An 18,277-nucleotide genomic window follows, 5' to 3' on the forward strand; every position below is an offset into this window, starting at 1 on the left:
GTACTGCTGCTGCCGTTCTGTATCCCAGTCTGCCTCTGGCGAGGTATCCTCGGGTGTCAGGACTCCCATATCCAGGTCAATAAGCAGCTTACCAGGTCTTGCTCTCATTAGGTAAGCCGGGGTGCAGTTGGTGGAATTTACTGGGATGTGGTTATACAAGTCCACCAGATCAGGCAGTTTTTCAGGACACAGACTGCGTTCTTCCAGGGGCAACGTTTTCAGCAAGTCTATCACCACCTGGTTCATCTTCTCACACAATTCGTTGGTTTGGGGGTGATAGGGCGTTGTCCTTATCTTCTTGCAGCCATATAGGTTGCAGAACTCCTGGAAGACCTCCGCTTCGAAGGCTGGACCTTGGTCTGTCAACACTTGCTCTGGATACCCGTGTGGATGGCAGAAGTGCTGCTGCAAGGCTCTAGCTGCTGTCTGAGCTGTTAAGTCCTTGACAGGGACAACCACCAGGAACTGGGAGTAGTGGTCTACGATGGTGAGAGCATAGACGTACCCGGACCTACTTGGAGCCAGCTTCACATGGTCCAGGGCTACCAGTTCTAGTGGCTCCTTGGTGATGATGGGCTGCAGGGGAGTCTTCTGGCTGGCACGGTCCTTTCTTCTCAGGTTGCACGGGCCGCAGTCTCTGCACCATCTCTCAATGGCCCCTCTCATGCCTACCCAGAAGAACCGTTCACGCAACAGGAACTCCAACTTCTTCCATCCAAAGTGTCCTGCTCCATCGTGGTATGTCTCCAGGACCATAGCCGCGTCTCGTCTCGGGACCGCTACCTGCCAGGTCAGCTCATGTGTCCGGGAGTTAACAATTCTCCGGCACAGCTTCCCCTTGTAGAGAAGCAGTTTACTCTTCTCCTTCCACAGCTGTTTGGTCTCTTCCAGAGCGTCTGGGTCAAGGCGGGCATCAGCCTGTGTCAGCATCTCTTTTACCAGGCGGACGGCTGGGTCACTGTATTGCGTCTCCGCCCAGCTGTAGTGGGGTAAGGGATTGAACGTGGCAGAGTGTTTGTCCCTTACACAGTGGGAACACTGGGTAATCTCATGACGGTGGAACGCAGGGAGTTCAATCTCTTCCAGTTATTCTGGATCTTCCCCTCCGTCCGGCTAGTTCGGCATCCTGGACAGGGCGTCTGCGTTGGCATTTGTGCGTCCCGCCTGGTATTTGATTGTAAATTCATAGTTGGATAGGCGGGCCATCCATCTCTGCTCCAGGGCACCAAGTTTCGCAGTGTCCAGGTGTGTCAACGGGTTGTTGTCCGTGTACACGGTGAACTTGGAAGAGGCAAGGTAATGCTTAAAGCGTTCTGTAACTGCCCACACCACTGCCAGGAACTATAGCTTGAAGGAGTTATAATTTTCGGGGTTTCTCTCTGTAGCCCGGAACTTCCTGCCGGCATAAGCAATTACCCGTTCTCTGCCCTGTTGGATCTGGACAGCACCGCCGCTAGCCCGATGTTGCTCGCGTCCGTGTGGTGGATGAAAGGCTGGCCGTAATCAGGGTAAGCCAGGACCTCATCCCCCGTGAGGGCCATCTTCAGCTGGCGGAAAGACTCATCCTCCAGCTTGTCCCATTTGAAGGGTGGCTTCTGATTCTTGGTCTTTGACTGACCCAACAGGAGGTTTTGCATAGGGGCTGCCATTTTGGTGAACCCTGGGATGAATCTTCGGTAGTAGCCTACCAACCCGAGGAACTGCCGCACTTCCTTTATGCTGGAGGGTCTTGGCCAGTCCTTAATCACTGTAATTTTATCAGGGTCTGGAGCTACTCCGTCAGCACTCACCATGTGTCCCAGGTACTGTACTTTTGGTTTCAGTAGATGACACTTGGAGGGTTTCACCTTTAGGCCGTAGCCTGCCAGGGCGTCAAACACCTCTGCCAGGTGTTTCAGATGGTCCTCATATGTTTTGGAATACACGATGACATCGTCCAGGTATAGCAGGACCGTCTCGAAATTCCTGTGCCCCAGGCAGCGCTCCATCAACCGCTGGAAGGTTCCTGGTGCGTTGCAGAGCCCGAATGGCATACAGTTGAATTGGCTGAGAACCATCGGGGTGGTGAACGCGGTCTTCTCCTTGTCTGCCTCTGCTACAGGAACCTGCCAGTACCCGCTAGTAAGATCCAAAGTGGAGAAGAAGTTAGCAGACTTTAATGCAGCTAAAGATTCCTCTATCCTAGGTAACGGGTACGCATCTTTGTGTGTGATACGGTTGACCTTTCTGTAATCTACACACATTCTCATGGTGCCATCTTTCTTTTTCACAAGAACTAGTGGAGCTGCCCAGGGGCTACAGCTGTCCCTGATTACCCCAGCCTCCTTCATGTCTCGCAACATCCCCTTGGTATTCTGATAGTGTGCAGGGGGTACAGGTCGGTATCTTTCCTTTATGGGTGGATGGTCTCCTGTGGGGATGTGGTGTTCTACCCCTTTTACTTGCCCAAAGTCTAGCGGGTGTTTGCTAAAGACTCTTTCGTACTCCTGCACCACCCGGTAGACTCCCTGTTTTTGGTGTGAGGGAGTGGAGTCGGTGCCCACATGCAGCTTCTGACACCAGTCCTCCATTCGTTTCTTGGAGCCGTTACCCTCCTCTAGTTGAGATGGAGGCAAGGGTTCCATGGCCTTTATGGAGTTTTGGTTAACGGTGAACAATTTGGCTAGAGTGGCATACTGGGGCAAGTATACTTCTCTTTCCCCAATGTTTAGGATGCAGACGGGTACCCTCCCATGGCATACATCGACCACCCCCCGTGCCGTCAAAATGGTGGGCCTACTGTCTGAGTAGACGGGTTCTACCATGGCTTGGTAGTCCCTTCCTCTTAACCCGATTGCAGTCCGGCACCAGATCATCATCTCACTCTTTGGGGGCATGGCGATAGGGAACGGGTCACTCATCCTTACACTACCAATCTCACCACCAGACAGTTCTACCTGCTGCCTTTTCATCAGGGCTCTGATCACTTTTTGTGGGACATGCTACTGGCTGGAGCTGGCGTTCACCGCAACCTGCTGTAATATGACAATTATCTCTGCAAGACAATTTTCAATAACATTAGTACCCAAGGTTATCTTAGGGTGGCTTTCACGACGGTCAATGTCCACAATAATCAGTCCTTGCGCTGGCAGTTCAACTTTACCAATCTTTATGGTCACCTCCTTGAATCCCACCTGCGGCACGGGCTGACCATGGCTTGCGATGATGCTCAAATCGTCATCTGAGTAGCGGGTAATATCTGAGTCATTCCAGTACCGCTTAAAGAGCACATAGGGGATGGTGGTTACCTGTGACCCGGTGTTCAGTAGTGCACTCATAGGAATGCCATCCAGCACCACAGGCAAGACCGGTCGTCCCCCTACGTACTTATCATGCCAGCTCGATGGGCCTGATGATCTTATGCCTGGGGGTCGGTCCTCTGCCCCAGGTCGGGCCCATTTAAATGACAGTACCTTGCCATATGTCCTGGTTGGTTGCAGCGGCGGCAGATGGGTTGTCCGTCCTGGTCATAGCGGTCGCTGGGCCTTCCTCTGAACGATGGGATCCTCCTCCGTTGGCTCCAAGGGACGTCCTCCGGACTGGAAGCCAGCTGGATCTTTTCTGGGGAAGACACCTGTAAAGACTGCACAGTTCTTGTTAGCGCGGCAACGCTTTTGGTCAGATCTTGGACCTGATGGTGCAGGTCTACAGCCGGGGCTTTGTCCAAAGCCTGTGCATCAGCTCCCACAGGCTCTGCAGGCAAGGGTGCCGCCTCCTGGTGATAGGTGATAGCAGGGCGCCTGTGGGTTACAGCGCCACCTGGTGCCGGTTCTCGGAGCACCCGGATGGCCTTGTCTTTAAACTGCGCAAAGTCCAAATCAAGGTTCTGCAAGGACATTACACGCAACTGAGTTCGGTGGGCGCTGGACAGTAGACCCTCAATGAACTGTTCAGTCAACAGCTTATCCTCATTCCGCACGCTGTCAGGGTCTGCCTACTTAATGGCTCTCAGGGCCTCCTGCAAATTCAAAGCATAGTACCGTATACTGACTTGTGCCCGCTGCTTGCATCCATAAAATTTTAGCTTGATCTCTGCTGAGGTGCGGTATCAAAAGTGCCAGTATTTCCTTTACAGTCCCCTTTTCCCTGGCTGACCAGGACTTCACTTCTCTTTGGGCTGCTCCAATTAACTGACCTATCAGGATGCTCACTTTATGTTCCTCGGACAGGGGGTATACTTTGAATACGCTATACAGTCTTTCTTTAAAGTTGCTCAGGGTATGCGACTCCCCTGAGTACTGGGGTAACCATGCCGCTCCAGGGATATACGGCATCGTGAACGGCATCACTGCGGCACTGCCGCGCTGGCGGTAGGAGCTCCCTCCATTCCTGGTGTCTTCCTCCCCCCTAGTTAACCGTGGCCTACCTTCCATTGCTTCTTCTCGTAGGCCGCGGCTCCGCAGGCGATCGTCGGGGTCGAGGACCTTGCGTCACGCGCTGGTGACGTCGGCGTCCGCTAGGCTCCTTCCAGGTCCTTGCGCAGTGTCAGTACGTAAGGCGGGGCTTCAGCTCTTGCGCGCTTTTGGCGTCCACGCCCCTCTTCTTCCCGCGCGACGTCCCAAAAATGGCGCCCAATAGCGGGAAAATGGCTGCGGATGGTGGGAAAACGTTTGCGGATGGCGGGAAACTTCACCACGGTAAGTATCACAGTCTTTCTTCAGGCACGCAGTACCCGGTGGTTGCGGGCACGAGATCCTGCCGACTACGCCAAAGTTGATGCGCCCCCTGTGCCGTGTGTGTGGGAATACCCGGAGCCGGGTCTCTGTGTGATGTCAGGGGTTGTAGTCTCCGTGGCGGCGACCCGGTCCCGTGGCTCAGGGTGGTCAAACCAGAGGCGGATCTGTTTACTTGGTTCTTAATGTTGAAATGTCCGACTACACCACCCGTGGATTGCGGTCACTGAGAACCGCCGCTGCGGGGCAGATCGCTGAGGCTGATGTTGTGTGCGCAGCAGGGGGTAGTATAACTCCCCACGGGAGGAGTATAGCCTCAGGGCAGCGTGTGTAGATGGTGAGGGTTGTGGTGCATAGGCGCAGCAGAAATGACTCAAAGTCCGTGCAGTGTAGTTCAGGGTCTTTACTGTTGGTGATGAAGGAGACCCTGCTGGGAGTACTGGCTAGCATTAGAGGCCTGGTCAGTTTGTGAGCGAACAAGAATCCCCCTGGCCAGGTGGAGGTGTAGGCCTTCCCGTCTAACTGCACTCTTCCTGGCTACCTTGCTCTAGTCGTGTAGTAGCCCACGTCCCTGAGTGTACCGTGTGGTGCTCACCCGTATGGCTGGTGACTTGGGGCCTTTGGTTCCTTCCGCTCCTCTATGGCGGTGCCGGTCCCTTGCGTGTGACTGAGCCTCCAGGCTTTCTACGGCCAGAGGACCTGAAATCCCCTGCCAGGTGGTTTCTGCTGCTGGATGTGAATATCCTCACAGCCTCGGACTCCGGTGTCCGGTTTTCTGCGTCATCTGCCAGGACGAGCTCTGCTGCTCCAGTCCCTGGCTCTCAGCTCCTGTCTCCTACAGGGCTCCTTGCTGCTCTGTCCCTCTCTCTGGAACTAACTAACTAACCCCGCCCCAGATCCAGTTTATAAATGGCAGGTTCCTCCCCTCCCTGGACTGGGGCAGGAAGCGTTGCATGCAAATGTGCTCCTGACCAGGAAAACCCATGCTCGCTCTCAGATATGGTATTTCTACCACTGTGGCAACCAGACCCCCTGGGGTGCCACATATACATATATTTTCACACTTTTTGAATGGGCTATGTATGGACTAGCTTTGGTTGTACTCAGGGCCTGTTTTAGAGATAGTGGGGCCCCAAATGCTCACATATTGCACCATCACACAGAAATATTTTGGTTGTATTTACATGCGCTGAGTTCAGGCCATTAAACGAGCGCGATCGACAATATTGAAGTCATTCGACGCTTGTTTCCCGGGTTCTTTACACCGGCTGAGGAAGAATGATGGGGACAGAACAGTCACTAGTAGATCAATCTGTCCCCTTACAGTATCATTTTATTAGCAGTATATCTGCAGATTACACCAAACGATGTGCTGCTGAGAACAATGAGCTTTGTTTTGGCATAAACAATCCAATCACTCGATGAATAGGCAGCATTGTGCTCCTTAAGTACAATATGCCCCATAGTCCTCCATATAGTATAATGTGCCCCATAATCCTCCATACAGTATAATGTACTCTCCATAGTTCTCAATACTGTATAATGCAGCCCTCATATAGTACAATGCACTCCCCATAGTCCTCAATACAGTACAATGCGGCCCCCATAGAGTATAATGCTGCCCCATAGAGTACATATACTATAATGCACCCCCCATAGCCCTCCAGCCTTGTGACCACCATGTTCTCAATGATGTAAAAAAATAAATACAATACTCACCTCTCCCCATTCCCCCACTGCTCCGGTCTGTGCAGCATGTCTGCTTGGCCTCAGCTGCTCCACTGCCTGGCACACAATTAAGTGACATAAATGACGCGCCCCCTGGGCCGTGGGGAGACCCGGAGCCGGGCCTGTAGATGCTGGGGGTTGTAGTCACTGTAGCAGCGACCCGGTCCGTGACCCAGGGCGGTCAAACCAGGGTAATCTATGTGTCTCAGTTATTGATAGTCTGACTATGCCACCTGTGGATTGCGGTTATTGGTAACCGCCGCTGCAGGGCAGTCCGCTGAAGCTGGTGGTATGCGCAGCAAGGTAGTGTAACTCCTCACAGGAAGAGTGTAGCTTCAGGGCAGCGTGTATGGATGATGGTGGTGATAGTGCCTGGATCAGTAATAATAACACAGAGTCTTTGCAGTGCAGTCCTAGGGTCTTTACTGGTGGTAATTATATAGGCCCCAACAGGAGTACTTGCCAGGGATGAGGGCCTGGTCAGTCTGGGAGCAATCCTAGAATCCCCTGGCCAAGTGGAGTTGTAGGCCTGCCGTTCCGACTGTACTCTTTTGGCTATCCCGCTTATAGTCGTGTTGTAGCCCACGTCCCTGAGTGTAACGTGCTGCTCACCCGTATGGCTGGCGACTCGGATCCCGTGTATTCCTCGCTCCTCTGTGGTGGTACTGGTCCTTTCGTGTGGCTGAGCCTCCGGGCTTCTGTCAGCCAGGAGACCTGCAATCTCCTGCCTTGCGGTTTCTGCTGCTGGATATACAATCCTCACAGCCTCGGACTCCGGTGTCAGGTCTTCTGTATCCACTGGCCAGGACGAGCTCTGCACAGCTCCAGTCCTCAGCTCCTTGCTCCTTAGTCCTAACTGACTCCTGACACTGAACTAGACTCTCACTAGACTGACTAACCCCGCCTCCAGATCCAGTTATATAGGGCAGGATCCTCCCCTTTTATGGTCTGGAGCAGGAGGTGTTGCATGTAGTGTGTTCCCTGACCAGGAAACTCCTGTTTTGCTCCCAGACATGGTATTACTACCACTGTGGCAACCAGACCCTCTGGGGTGCCACATTCCACCCTAGTAAATTTCAGTAATCCGGGACTGAACATATTTTGCAAAAATACAACAGGTAACAATACATTAACATATTTACAACCATTAGAGTCTTTAAAGGTCACGGTATCATCCGCAACCAGGTGTCCATTGCACTGAAACAAGGTGCAATCAGAGGGACCTGTCCCAAACCCTCAACGTAGGCCCTAGGGTGGCTACAGGGCATTGATGATCCGGAGTTGGACCACATCTTCAGCCACCTCCACGGGTTTTTGTTCTGTGGTCTGGCACCAAAGGGGCACTTTACAGGTGCACTATTTACAGGCAGAGTTTTTGGTTATTCATTGTCCATAACCTGAAAGTCTTTTTGGACCCTGTAGGGTAACTGGAAAAACATATTCAATACACACACAAAACAATTCAACATTACAGTTCTAGTTACATTTAAATTTTCCAACGAGCAGGAATTTGACCTCTGGTGATTCTGGTGGACCTGCGTAACACACTGTCTGTCTGTGTTCCACTCTGGTCCCTTTTCCTTACCCCTGGTGTGGTGGGCACTGTGTGACCTGCACTACTGGTATTTTGAGGTGTCACTGGTAGGTTGGGCAGCTTCCTACGGATCCTTTGGCTTACTGTGGGTACGACAGGCTCGCTACTAGCAGAGGGTAGATTCTCCTGGTCTGCTGATGAGGAATCTTCTGTCTCCGGGGCCATTGGTTCCTCCAACTCTACTGAGACTTCTGTAGGTGCTTGAGGTGCTGGTTGGAGAAATGTAAGGACAGGCACAACAATGGCATTATTCACTTGTGTCCATGACCGGGGAAATTCTCCGAGTACCGTGCTGACCATTTCTTACACTTCCTCTGCGGGTTGAGGGATATCTTGGCCTTCTTCAGCATGCTGTAGCTGCTCGGGACATTTCTTCAGGTGGTCTCTGGAAACTGGAAACTGTTGCTGTTGTCTCACCTCCGTCCTTACTTATGAGGCACACCTTGGTATTATCATGACTTGATGGTAGAATGGTGTACGGCTCTTTTTCCCACTGGTCATCCAACTTGTGGAGTCGCCTCTTCCTCTTTAGGACTTGCTCTCCAGGTGACAAGGGGGCAGCAGGTGCATGTTGATTGTAAGTCCTCTCTTGCCTTTCTCTTGCTTGGAACAGACTTCTTTCAACACTTTCCTGTACCTTGCGGTATTGCTGTTGCCACTCAGTGTCCCAATCTGCGTCTGGTGAGGCGTCCTCTGGTGTCAGAACTCCCATATCCAGATCGATGGGCAGCTTACCAGCTCTCGCTCTCATCAGGTAAGCTGGTGTGCAGTTGGTGGAATTCACTGGGATATGATTGTAGAGGTCCACTAGGTCTAGTAACTTTTCTGGCCACAGACTGCGTTCCTCCAGGGGCAATGTCTTCAGTAGGTCTATCACCACCTGGTTCATCTTTTCACACATCCTGTTGGTCTGGGGGTGATAAGGCGTTGTCCTGATCTTCTTGCAGCCGTACAGGTTGCAGAACTCTTGGAATACCTCCGCTTCGAAGGCCGGACCTTGGTCAGTTAGCATAGGTTCTGGGTAACCATGCGGGCGGCAGAAGTGCTGTTGGAAAGCTCTGGCTGCTGTCTGAGCTGTTTGGTCCTTGACTGGCACTACTACCAGAAACCGGGAGTAGTGGTCTACGATGGTGAGAGCGTAGACATAGCCTGACATGCTTGGGGACAGCTTCACATGGTCTAGGGCTACCAGTTCGAGCGGCTGCTTGGTGATGATGGGCTGCAGGGGAGCCCTCTGGCTGTCACGGTCTTTCCTTCTCAGGTTGCACGGTCCGCAGTCTCGACACCACCTCTCGATTGCTCCTCTCATGCCGACCCAATAGAACCATTCCCGCAGCAGGACTTCCAGCTTTTTCCATCCGAAGTGTCCTGCTCCATCGTGGTACACTTCCAAGACCATAGACGCGTCCCGCCTTGGGACTACCACCTGCCAGACCAGCTCATGCGCCTGGGAGTTGACAGTTCTTCGACACAGCTTCCCTTCATAGATGAACAGCTTACTCTTCTCTTTCCACAGCTGTTTGGTCTCCTCTGGAGCATCTGGGTCAGGGTATGAGTCGGCTCGTGTCAGCAACTCTTTGACTAGGTGGACGGCCGGGTCACTGTCTTGTGTTTCTGCCCAGCCGTGGTGGGGCAAGGGATTGAACGTGGCCTCTTTGGTGGAAGAGTACCTGTCTTTCACACAGTGGGAGCACTGAGTTATCCCATGACGGTGGAAAGCGGGGATTTCTATCTCTTCCAGTTCTTCTGGGTCTTCTCCCCCATCTGGCAAGTTAGGCATCCTGGACAGTGCATCTGCATTGGCATTCTTGCGCCCAGCCCGGTACTTGATGGTGAACTCATAATTGGAGAGTCGGGCCATCCATCTCTGCTCCAGGGCACCAAGTTTCGCAGTGTCCAGGTGTGCTAGCGGGTTTTTGTCTGTGAATACGGTGAACTTGGAAGAGGCGAGGTAATGTTTAAAGCGCTTTGTCACTGCCCATACCACTGCGAGGAACTCTAGCTTGAAGGAGCTGTAATTTTCAGGGTTCCTTTCTGAGGGCCGGAGCTTCCTGCTGGCATAAGTGATTACCCGTTCTCTGCCCTGCTGGATCTGGGACAGCACCGCTCCCAGTCCCACGTTGCTCGCGTCCGTGTGGAGGATGAAGGGCTGGCCATAATCAGGGTAAGCCAGGATCTCGTCCCCCGTGAGGGCCATTTTCAGCTGGTGGAAGGACTCATCTTCCAGCTTGTCCCATTTGAATGGCGGCTTCTGGTTTTTGGCCTTCCTGGACTGGCCTATCAGGAGGTCCAGCATGGGTGCTGCCATCTTGGTGAGGCCTGGAATAAATCTTCGGTAGTAGCCTACCAACCCGAGGAACTGCCGCACTTCCTTTACGGTGGAGGGTCTTGGCCAGTCCTTGATTACTGTGATTTTATCGGGATCTGGAGCTACACTGTCAGCGCTCACCCCGTGCCTCAGGTACTGTACCTTGGGCTTCAGCAGATGACATTTTGAGGGCTTCACCTTTAGACCAAAGCCAGCCAGTGAGTCAAACACTTCCGCCAGGTGCTTCAGATGGTTCTCATACGTCTGGGAGTATACAATGACGTCATCCAGGTACAGCAGGACTGTCTCGAAATTCTTATGTCCCAGATAGCACTCCATCAACCGCTGGAAGGTTCATGGGGCGTTGCAGAGCCAGAATGGCATGCAGTTGAACTCGCTGAGGCCCATCAGGGAGGTGAATGCGGTCTTTTCCTTATCCACCTCTGCTACAGGAACCTGCCAATACCCACTAGTAAGAGCCAAAGTGGAGAAATAGTTAGCAGACTTTAATGAAGCTAGTGATTCCTCTATTCTGGGTAACGGGTATGCATCTTTGTGTGTTATGCGGTTGATTTTCCTGTAGTCTACACACATTCTCATAGCGCCATCCTTTTTCTTTACAAGAACTAATGGAGCTGCCCAGGGGCTACAACTGTCTCTTATTACCCCAGCCTCCTTCATTTCTCGCAACATCCCTTAGGCATTTTGGTAGTGTGCAGTGGGTACAGGCCGGTACCTTTCTTTAATGGGTGGATGGTCTCCCGTGGGGATATGGTGTTGAACCCCTTTTACCTGCCCGAAGTCAAGTGGATGTTTACGGAAGACCCTCTCGTATTCCTGTACCACCCGGTACACTCCTTGTTTTCAGTGTGGAGAGGTGGAGTCAGTGCCCACATGCAGCTTCTGGCACCAGTCCTCCATTTATTCCTTGGAGCCGTTATCCTCTGCCTGTTGGGATGGAGGCAAGGGTTCCACTGTCTTTATAGAATTCTGGTTGACAGTGAACTGTTTGGCTAGAGTGGCATACCGGGGCAAATGGACTTCTCTCTCCCCAGTGTTTAGGATGCGGACGGGTACCCTCCCATGGCGGACATCAACCACCCCCCGGGCTGTCAAAATGGTGGACCTACTGTCAGAGTAGACGGGCTCTACCATGGCCTGGTAATCTCTACCCCTTAGACCAATAGCTGCCCGGCACCATATCATAATTTCACTTCTTAGGGGCATGGCAATAGGGAATGGGTCACTCATCCTGACACTGCCAATTTCACCACCAGACAGTTCTACCTGTTGTCTTTTCATCAGGGCCCTGATCTCTCTTTGTAGAACCGGCTGCTGGCTGGATCTGGCGGTCTCCGCAACCTGCTGTAACAAGACAATTATCTCTGCAAGACAATTTTCAATGACATTAGTGCCCATGGTTAACATGGGATGACTTTCTCGGCGATCAATGTCGACAATAATCAGTCCTTGTGCTGGCAGTTCCACTTTGCCAACTTTATGGTCACTTCTTTGAACCCCACCTGAGGTACGGGTTGACCATTGCTGGCATAAATGCCAAATGTTCATCTGGATGGCGGGTAATATCAGAGTCAGTACAGTAAAGAATGTAGGGGATGGTGGTCACTTGGGATCCAGTGTCCAGCAACGCGCTCATTGGAAAGCCGTCCAGCACGACAGGTAGGACCGGTCGTCCTCCCACATATTTGTCTCGCCAGCTTGATGGGCCTGGTGGTCTTATGCCTGGGGGTTGGCCCTCTGCCCCAGGTTTTGCTCGCTTAAATGACAGTACCTTGCATAATGTCCTGGCTGGTTGCAGCGGCGGCAGATGGGTTGTCCGTCCTGGTCGTAGCGGTCGCTGTTCCTTCCTCTGGATGGTGGAATCCTCTTCTGTTGGCGCCACGGGTTGTCCTCCGGACTGGAAGCCAGCTGGATCTTTCCTTTGGGATACACCTGCAAGGACTGTACAGTTTTGGTTAGTGCTGCTACACTTTTAGTTAGCTCTTGGACCTGATGGTGCACTGTCCAGAGTTTGCGCATCAGCTCCTACAGGCTTCGGGGAAAAGGGTGCCACCTCCTGGTGGTAGGTGATATCTGGGCGGCGGTGAGCTGTAGCGCCACCTGGTGCTGGTTCTCGTAGCACCCAGATGGCCCTGTCCTTAAACTTAGCAAAGTCTAAGTCAGGGTTTTGCAGAGCCACTATGCGCAGCTGGGTTCGGTGGGCGCTGGACAGTAAACCCTCAATAAACTGCTCAGTTAACAGTCTGTTTTCATCACGCACACTGTCAGGGTCTACCTGTTTGATGGCCCTCAGTGCCTCCTGCAGGTTTAAAGCATAGTTCCATACACTGTCCTGTGCCCGTTGTCAGACCATGCCCTGTTGAGATGGTTGAGGGAAAAGAGAGGTAACAATGCCAGGGTAACTAGATGGTTCCTAGCTCTTCAGGACTTCAACTTTCACGTAGAGCATAGGCCTGGGAAGTTACATGGGAATGCTGATGCCCTTTCCCGTTTTAGGTCAATTAGGATTACCATAATTTTTAATATTTGCCAAATGCCAGACTAAGGAGAGAGAGAATGTATTAAGGCATTTAAAAAAACGGGAAAGGTTTATTCTGATTTCATGTCAGATATTGAGAAAAACATGCATATGTGTCTTTTTATATACTGTATGTAAACTACTGGTTTCAACTGTACATCTTGGGCCTCTTCCTTGTATAATGTGCTCTATTCTGCGCCCTTTCCTGGTATAATGTTCCCCATCCTGAGCACCTTCCTGGTATAATGCACTACATCATGAGCACCTTCCTGGTATAATGCACTACATCCTTGGCACCTTCCTGGTATAATGTTACCCTTCCTGAGCACCTTCCTGGTATAATGCACTACATCATGAGCACCTTCCTGGTATAATGCACTACATCCTAAGCACCTTCCTGGTATAATGCACTACATCCTTGGCACCTTTCTGGTATAATGTTACCCTTCCTGAGCACCTCCTGGTATAATACACTCCATCCTGGGCATCTTCCTGATATAATGTACCCCATTCTGAGCACATTCCTGGTATAATGTCCCCCATCCTGAGCACAATCCTGGTATAATGTCCCCTATCCTGGGCCCTTTCCTGGTATAATGTTCCCCATCCTGGGACCCTTCTTGGTATAATGCACTCCATCCTGGGACTCTTCCTGGTATAATGCACTCCATCCTGGGACCCTTCCTGGTATAATGCACTCCATCCTGGGACCCTTCCTGGTATAATGCACTCCATCCTGGAACCCTTCCTGGTATAAGCACCCATCAGCCCACGGGTGCTTTTAATTAGTGTTGGATTCTACCTGCCCACTTAAATTTGTAGGTTTCTATCCCAAGAGAGGCATGTTTGCCCATTTATATTGTAGGCTTATAGCCCAAGAGAGGCATGTTTAAGAGGTTAGTTAACCATCATGCGGAGGCTACCTTGTCGTGGTTGATGGGCATACATGAATTGGCCAATTTGTGCGCTAAGAGCCTTCATTTATTGTAAGTACATTTTATTTAGCAATAATGCAGTTTAGCTCTTATGTTCTCAGTGTCTGCATATGTATTGTCCCTTGCAGTGTGTTGCTGTGCTTTCTTATTGTACCCTTCCTGGTATAATGTCCCCCATCCTGTGCCCATTCCATTAATAATGTTTGCTGTTCTTCTCCAATACATTTTAAAATAAATAAATTATTCTTCTTCCCTTCCTCCACTCCCACAACTCGCAGCGTATTCTTCTATAGCACTTGAAGGAACTGGCATCTAACTTCGTTTTGCTGGCATGGTGCATGACGTCACGGTCATGTGCCGCCTGCGACTGGCACACCAACGTCAACAGCCGGCCTCTGATTGGCTGGCAGGGTGTATTGCGGTGCAGGGACACAGATGGTCTCTGCCTCTCAATACATTTCAGCTGAATGTGTGTCCTTGCATGCACCTCTAACTGAAATAGGTGCTGGTGGCGGCCGACCCCCCTCCTGCACGGGCCCGGTCGCACCCTCTGTGACCGATGTCGTTCCGCTCCTGAAAGGGATATGCTGATGTTTACTATTGGATTCTATCATGTATGTGAGAATAAAAGGCTTCTTGAGATTGATGACACTGCCATATCTAGCAGCCAAGACTTCTCAATAATAGCGGACAATTGAGGCTGCTGGGATCTAGATCAATCACACAACGACACGTGTACAATGCAATAGTGTTTTTATTAGCAAAATCATAAGAATCATTAACCTGAATTACATCGTAATTTACTAATAAAGAAGGTCAGCTCCTGATTTTACATAATGATCAGTAATGGCGCCATCATCCCATTCTCTCACACATTTACACTGCTGCACTGCCATCTAGTGATGAAAAATAAAAAGTACAATACCAACACAGTTTATTGTCAAATTGGCCATACAGAGTCACTATTGGTGGGATCATATTATTAACACGGCTCATTATAGACTGCAGGTTATTAACAAGTTAATGACACGGTGGTTGGAACAAAAGATCTCAAATTTCGACTCATCAGACCAAAGCACAGATTTCCACTGGTCTAATGTCCATTCCTTGTGTTCTTTAGCCCAAACAAGTCTCTGCTGCTTGTTGCCTGTCCTTAGCAGTGGTTTCCTAGCAGCTATTTCACCATGAAGGCCTGCTGCACAAAGTCTCCTCTTAACAGTTGTTGAAGAGATGTGTCTGCTGCTAGAACTCTGTGTGGCATTGACCTGGTCTCTAATCTGAGTTGATGTTAACCTGCGATTTCTGTGGCTGGTGACTCGGATAAACTTATCCTCAGAAGCAGAGGTGACTCTTGGTCTTCCTTTCCTGGGGCGGTCCTCATGTGAGCCAGTTTCTTTGTAGCACTTCATGGTTTTTGCAACTGCACTTGGGGACACTTTCAAAGTTTTCCCAATTTTTCGCACTGACTGACCTTCATTTCTTAAAGTAATGATGGCCACTCGTTTTTCTTTACTTAGCTGCTTTTTTCTTGCCATAATACAAATTCTAACAGTCTATTCAGTAGGACTATCAGCTATGTATCCACCAGACTTCTGCACAACACAACTGATGGTCCCACATTTATAAGGCAAGAAATCCCGCTTATTAAACCTGACAGGGCACACCTGTGAAGTGAAAACCATTTCCGGTGACTACCTCTTGAAGCTCATCAAGAGAATGCCAAGAGTGTGCAAAGCAGTCATCAAAGCAAAAGGTGGTTACTTTGAAAAACCTATAATATAAGACATAATTTCAGTTGTTTCACCATTTTTGTTAAGTATATAATTCCACATGTGTTAATTCATAGTTTTGATGCCTTCAGTGTGAATGTACAATTTTCATAGTCATTAAAATACAGAAAAATCTTTAAATGAGAAGGTGTGTCCAAACTTTTGGTATGTACTGTGTGTATATATATATATATATATATATATATATATATATATATATATATATATATATATACGCGGCTGCTGATGTTGTCGGCTGTCCCCATCAGTCCCATAGACACTGAATGGAGTGTGGCAGTGCGCATGCCTGGCAACGGCTCCATACTATTTCCTCCATAAGAGAGGATAGGGATCCCCACTCTAGTGATTGGTGGGGTTCCCAGTAACTACCATCACCGATCCTGCAGATCCTTTCTTCTGTCATTAGGTTTTTTATGTTTTACATGGTCCAATAGAGAGATCAGAGGTGCGATATAGTGAACTAACACATGCAAAGCCTAAATTATATAAAATGTGAAACCACCAGACTGTGACCGTAGCCAAACATCTTCTAACCTTCCTTACAATTCCTAAAGTTGTTGACCAATGTTTTTCTTTAAAGGGGTTCTCCAACCATACACACTTATGACATATACTAGATGGTGGCCCGATTCGAACGCATCGGGTATTCTAGAATAGGTAAGCGGCCGACGGGGCGCAATTAGCAGAGAGGCGTTTAAATTTGGTGCCCAAATCGCTGATTGGTCGCGTTAGGCAACCGCGACCAATCAGCAAAGCGGTGTTTAAATTTGGCAGCAATATCGGTGATTGGTCGCGGATGGCGGCCGCGACCAATCTGCGAACCGTGTTAGTGAGGACTGGAGAGCGTGTTTAAATTTAAATTAGTCGCGTCCAATCAGCAGAGCGGTGTTTAAATTTGGCGCCAATACTGCTGATTGGTCGCGGCCGCCGACCGCGACCAATCAGCAGAGCGATACAGAGCGGGGTTTAAATTTGGCACCAAAATCGCTGATTGGTCGCGACCGCGACCAATCAGCAAAGAGGTGTTTAAATTTGGCGACAATACTGCTGATTCTTCGCGGCCGGCGACCGCGACCAATCAGCAAAGCGATGCAGAGCGGGGTTTAAATTTGGCGCCAAAATCGCTGATTGGTCGCCGGCCGGGACCAATCATCAGAGCGGTGTTTAAATTCGGCGTCAAAATCGCTGATTAGTCGCGGCTGACGGCTGCGACCAATCAGCAGAGCGTTGTTTAAATTTTGCGCCAATACTGCTGATTGATCTCGGCCAGCGACCGTGATCAATCAGCAGAGCGTTGTTTAAATTTGGCGCCAATCTCGCTGATTGGACGCGTCTGGTGTCCGCTACCAATCAGCAGAGCGTTGTTTAAATTAGAACAGCAGTGTTTAAATGTGGCGGCAAGATCAGTGATTGGTCGCGGCCGCTATTTAAATGTGGGGCCCAAATCGGTGATTGGTCGCGGGCAGCGGCCGCGACCTATCAGCAGAGCGGTGTTTAACTTTAGCGCCAAGATCACTGATTGGTCGCGTGCGGAGAGCGCGACCAATCAGCGAATCGTATTGGTGAGGAGCAGGGAGCGGAATCGTATTAGTGAGGACCGGGGAGCGCCGCTGCCTGTGCGGCTACTTCCGCTGCGAGAACCCGGGACATGAGCGACTGCTCGCAGCAGAAGTATCCCGACCCGCAGCGCCGCTCCCCAGTCTTCCCTTCACACCCTAGCCGCTGATCTCCCCACAGTATCCGCATGGTGTTACAAAGGTCCGGACATTTGTGTTAAAAATCGTTGATTGGTCGCGGGCGCTGCCCGCGACCAATCACCGATTTGGACGCCACATTTAAATAGCGGCTGCGACCAATCAGTACAGCGGTGTTTAAATGTGGAGCCAAGATCGGTGATTGGTCGTGGCCGATATTTAAATTTGGCGCCCAAATCGGTGATTGGTCGCGGGCACCGCCAGCGACCAATCAGCGATTTTTAACACAAATGTCCGGATCTTTGTAACACCATGCGGATACTGTGGGGACATCAGCGGCTAGGGTGTAAAGGGAGGACCGGGGAGCGGCGCTGCTCGTCGGGATACTTCTGCTGCGAGCGCCCGCTCATGTCCCGGGTTCTCGCAGCGGAAGTATCCGCACAGGCAGCGCCGCTGACATCCATGCGGCAAGAGTGTGAAGGGAGGACCGGGGAGCGGCGCTGACATCCTATTGGTCGCGGCCGCTATTTAAATGTGCCGCACAAATCGGTGATTGGTCGCGGTCTTGGCCCGCGACCAATCACTGATCTTGCGGCTAAAGTTAACCACTACTGTGCTGATTGGTCGCGGCCGATATTTAAATTTGACGCCCAAATCGGTGATTGGTCGCGGGCAGCGTCCGCGACCAATCAGCACAGCGGTATTTAACTTTTGCGCTAAGATCAGTGATTGGTCGGGTCCGAAGACCGCGACCAATCATCGAATCGTCTTGGTGAGGACCGGGCAGCGGCGCTGCCTGTGCGGCTACTTCCGCTGCGAGAACCCGGGACATGAGCGGGCGCTCGCAGCAGAAGTATCCCGACCCGCAGCGCTGCTCCCCGGTCCTCCCTTCCGCATGGATGTCAGCGACGCCGGCGGTCCTTCCGCTGCTGCCGGCCGGGACATGAGCGCCTCGCGCCAATCATCTCCCGGCTGCA

The sequence above is a fragment of the Phyllobates terribilis genome, unplaced genomic scaffold (assembly GCF_046119375.1).
Source record: "Phyllobates terribilis strain yellow unplaced genomic scaffold, ASM4611937v1 Scaffold_139__1_contigs__length_4784569, whole genome shotgun sequence".
NCBI classification, from domain to species: domain Eukaryota; kingdom Metazoa; phylum Chordata; class Amphibia; order Anura; family Dendrobatidae; genus Phyllobates; species Phyllobates terribilis.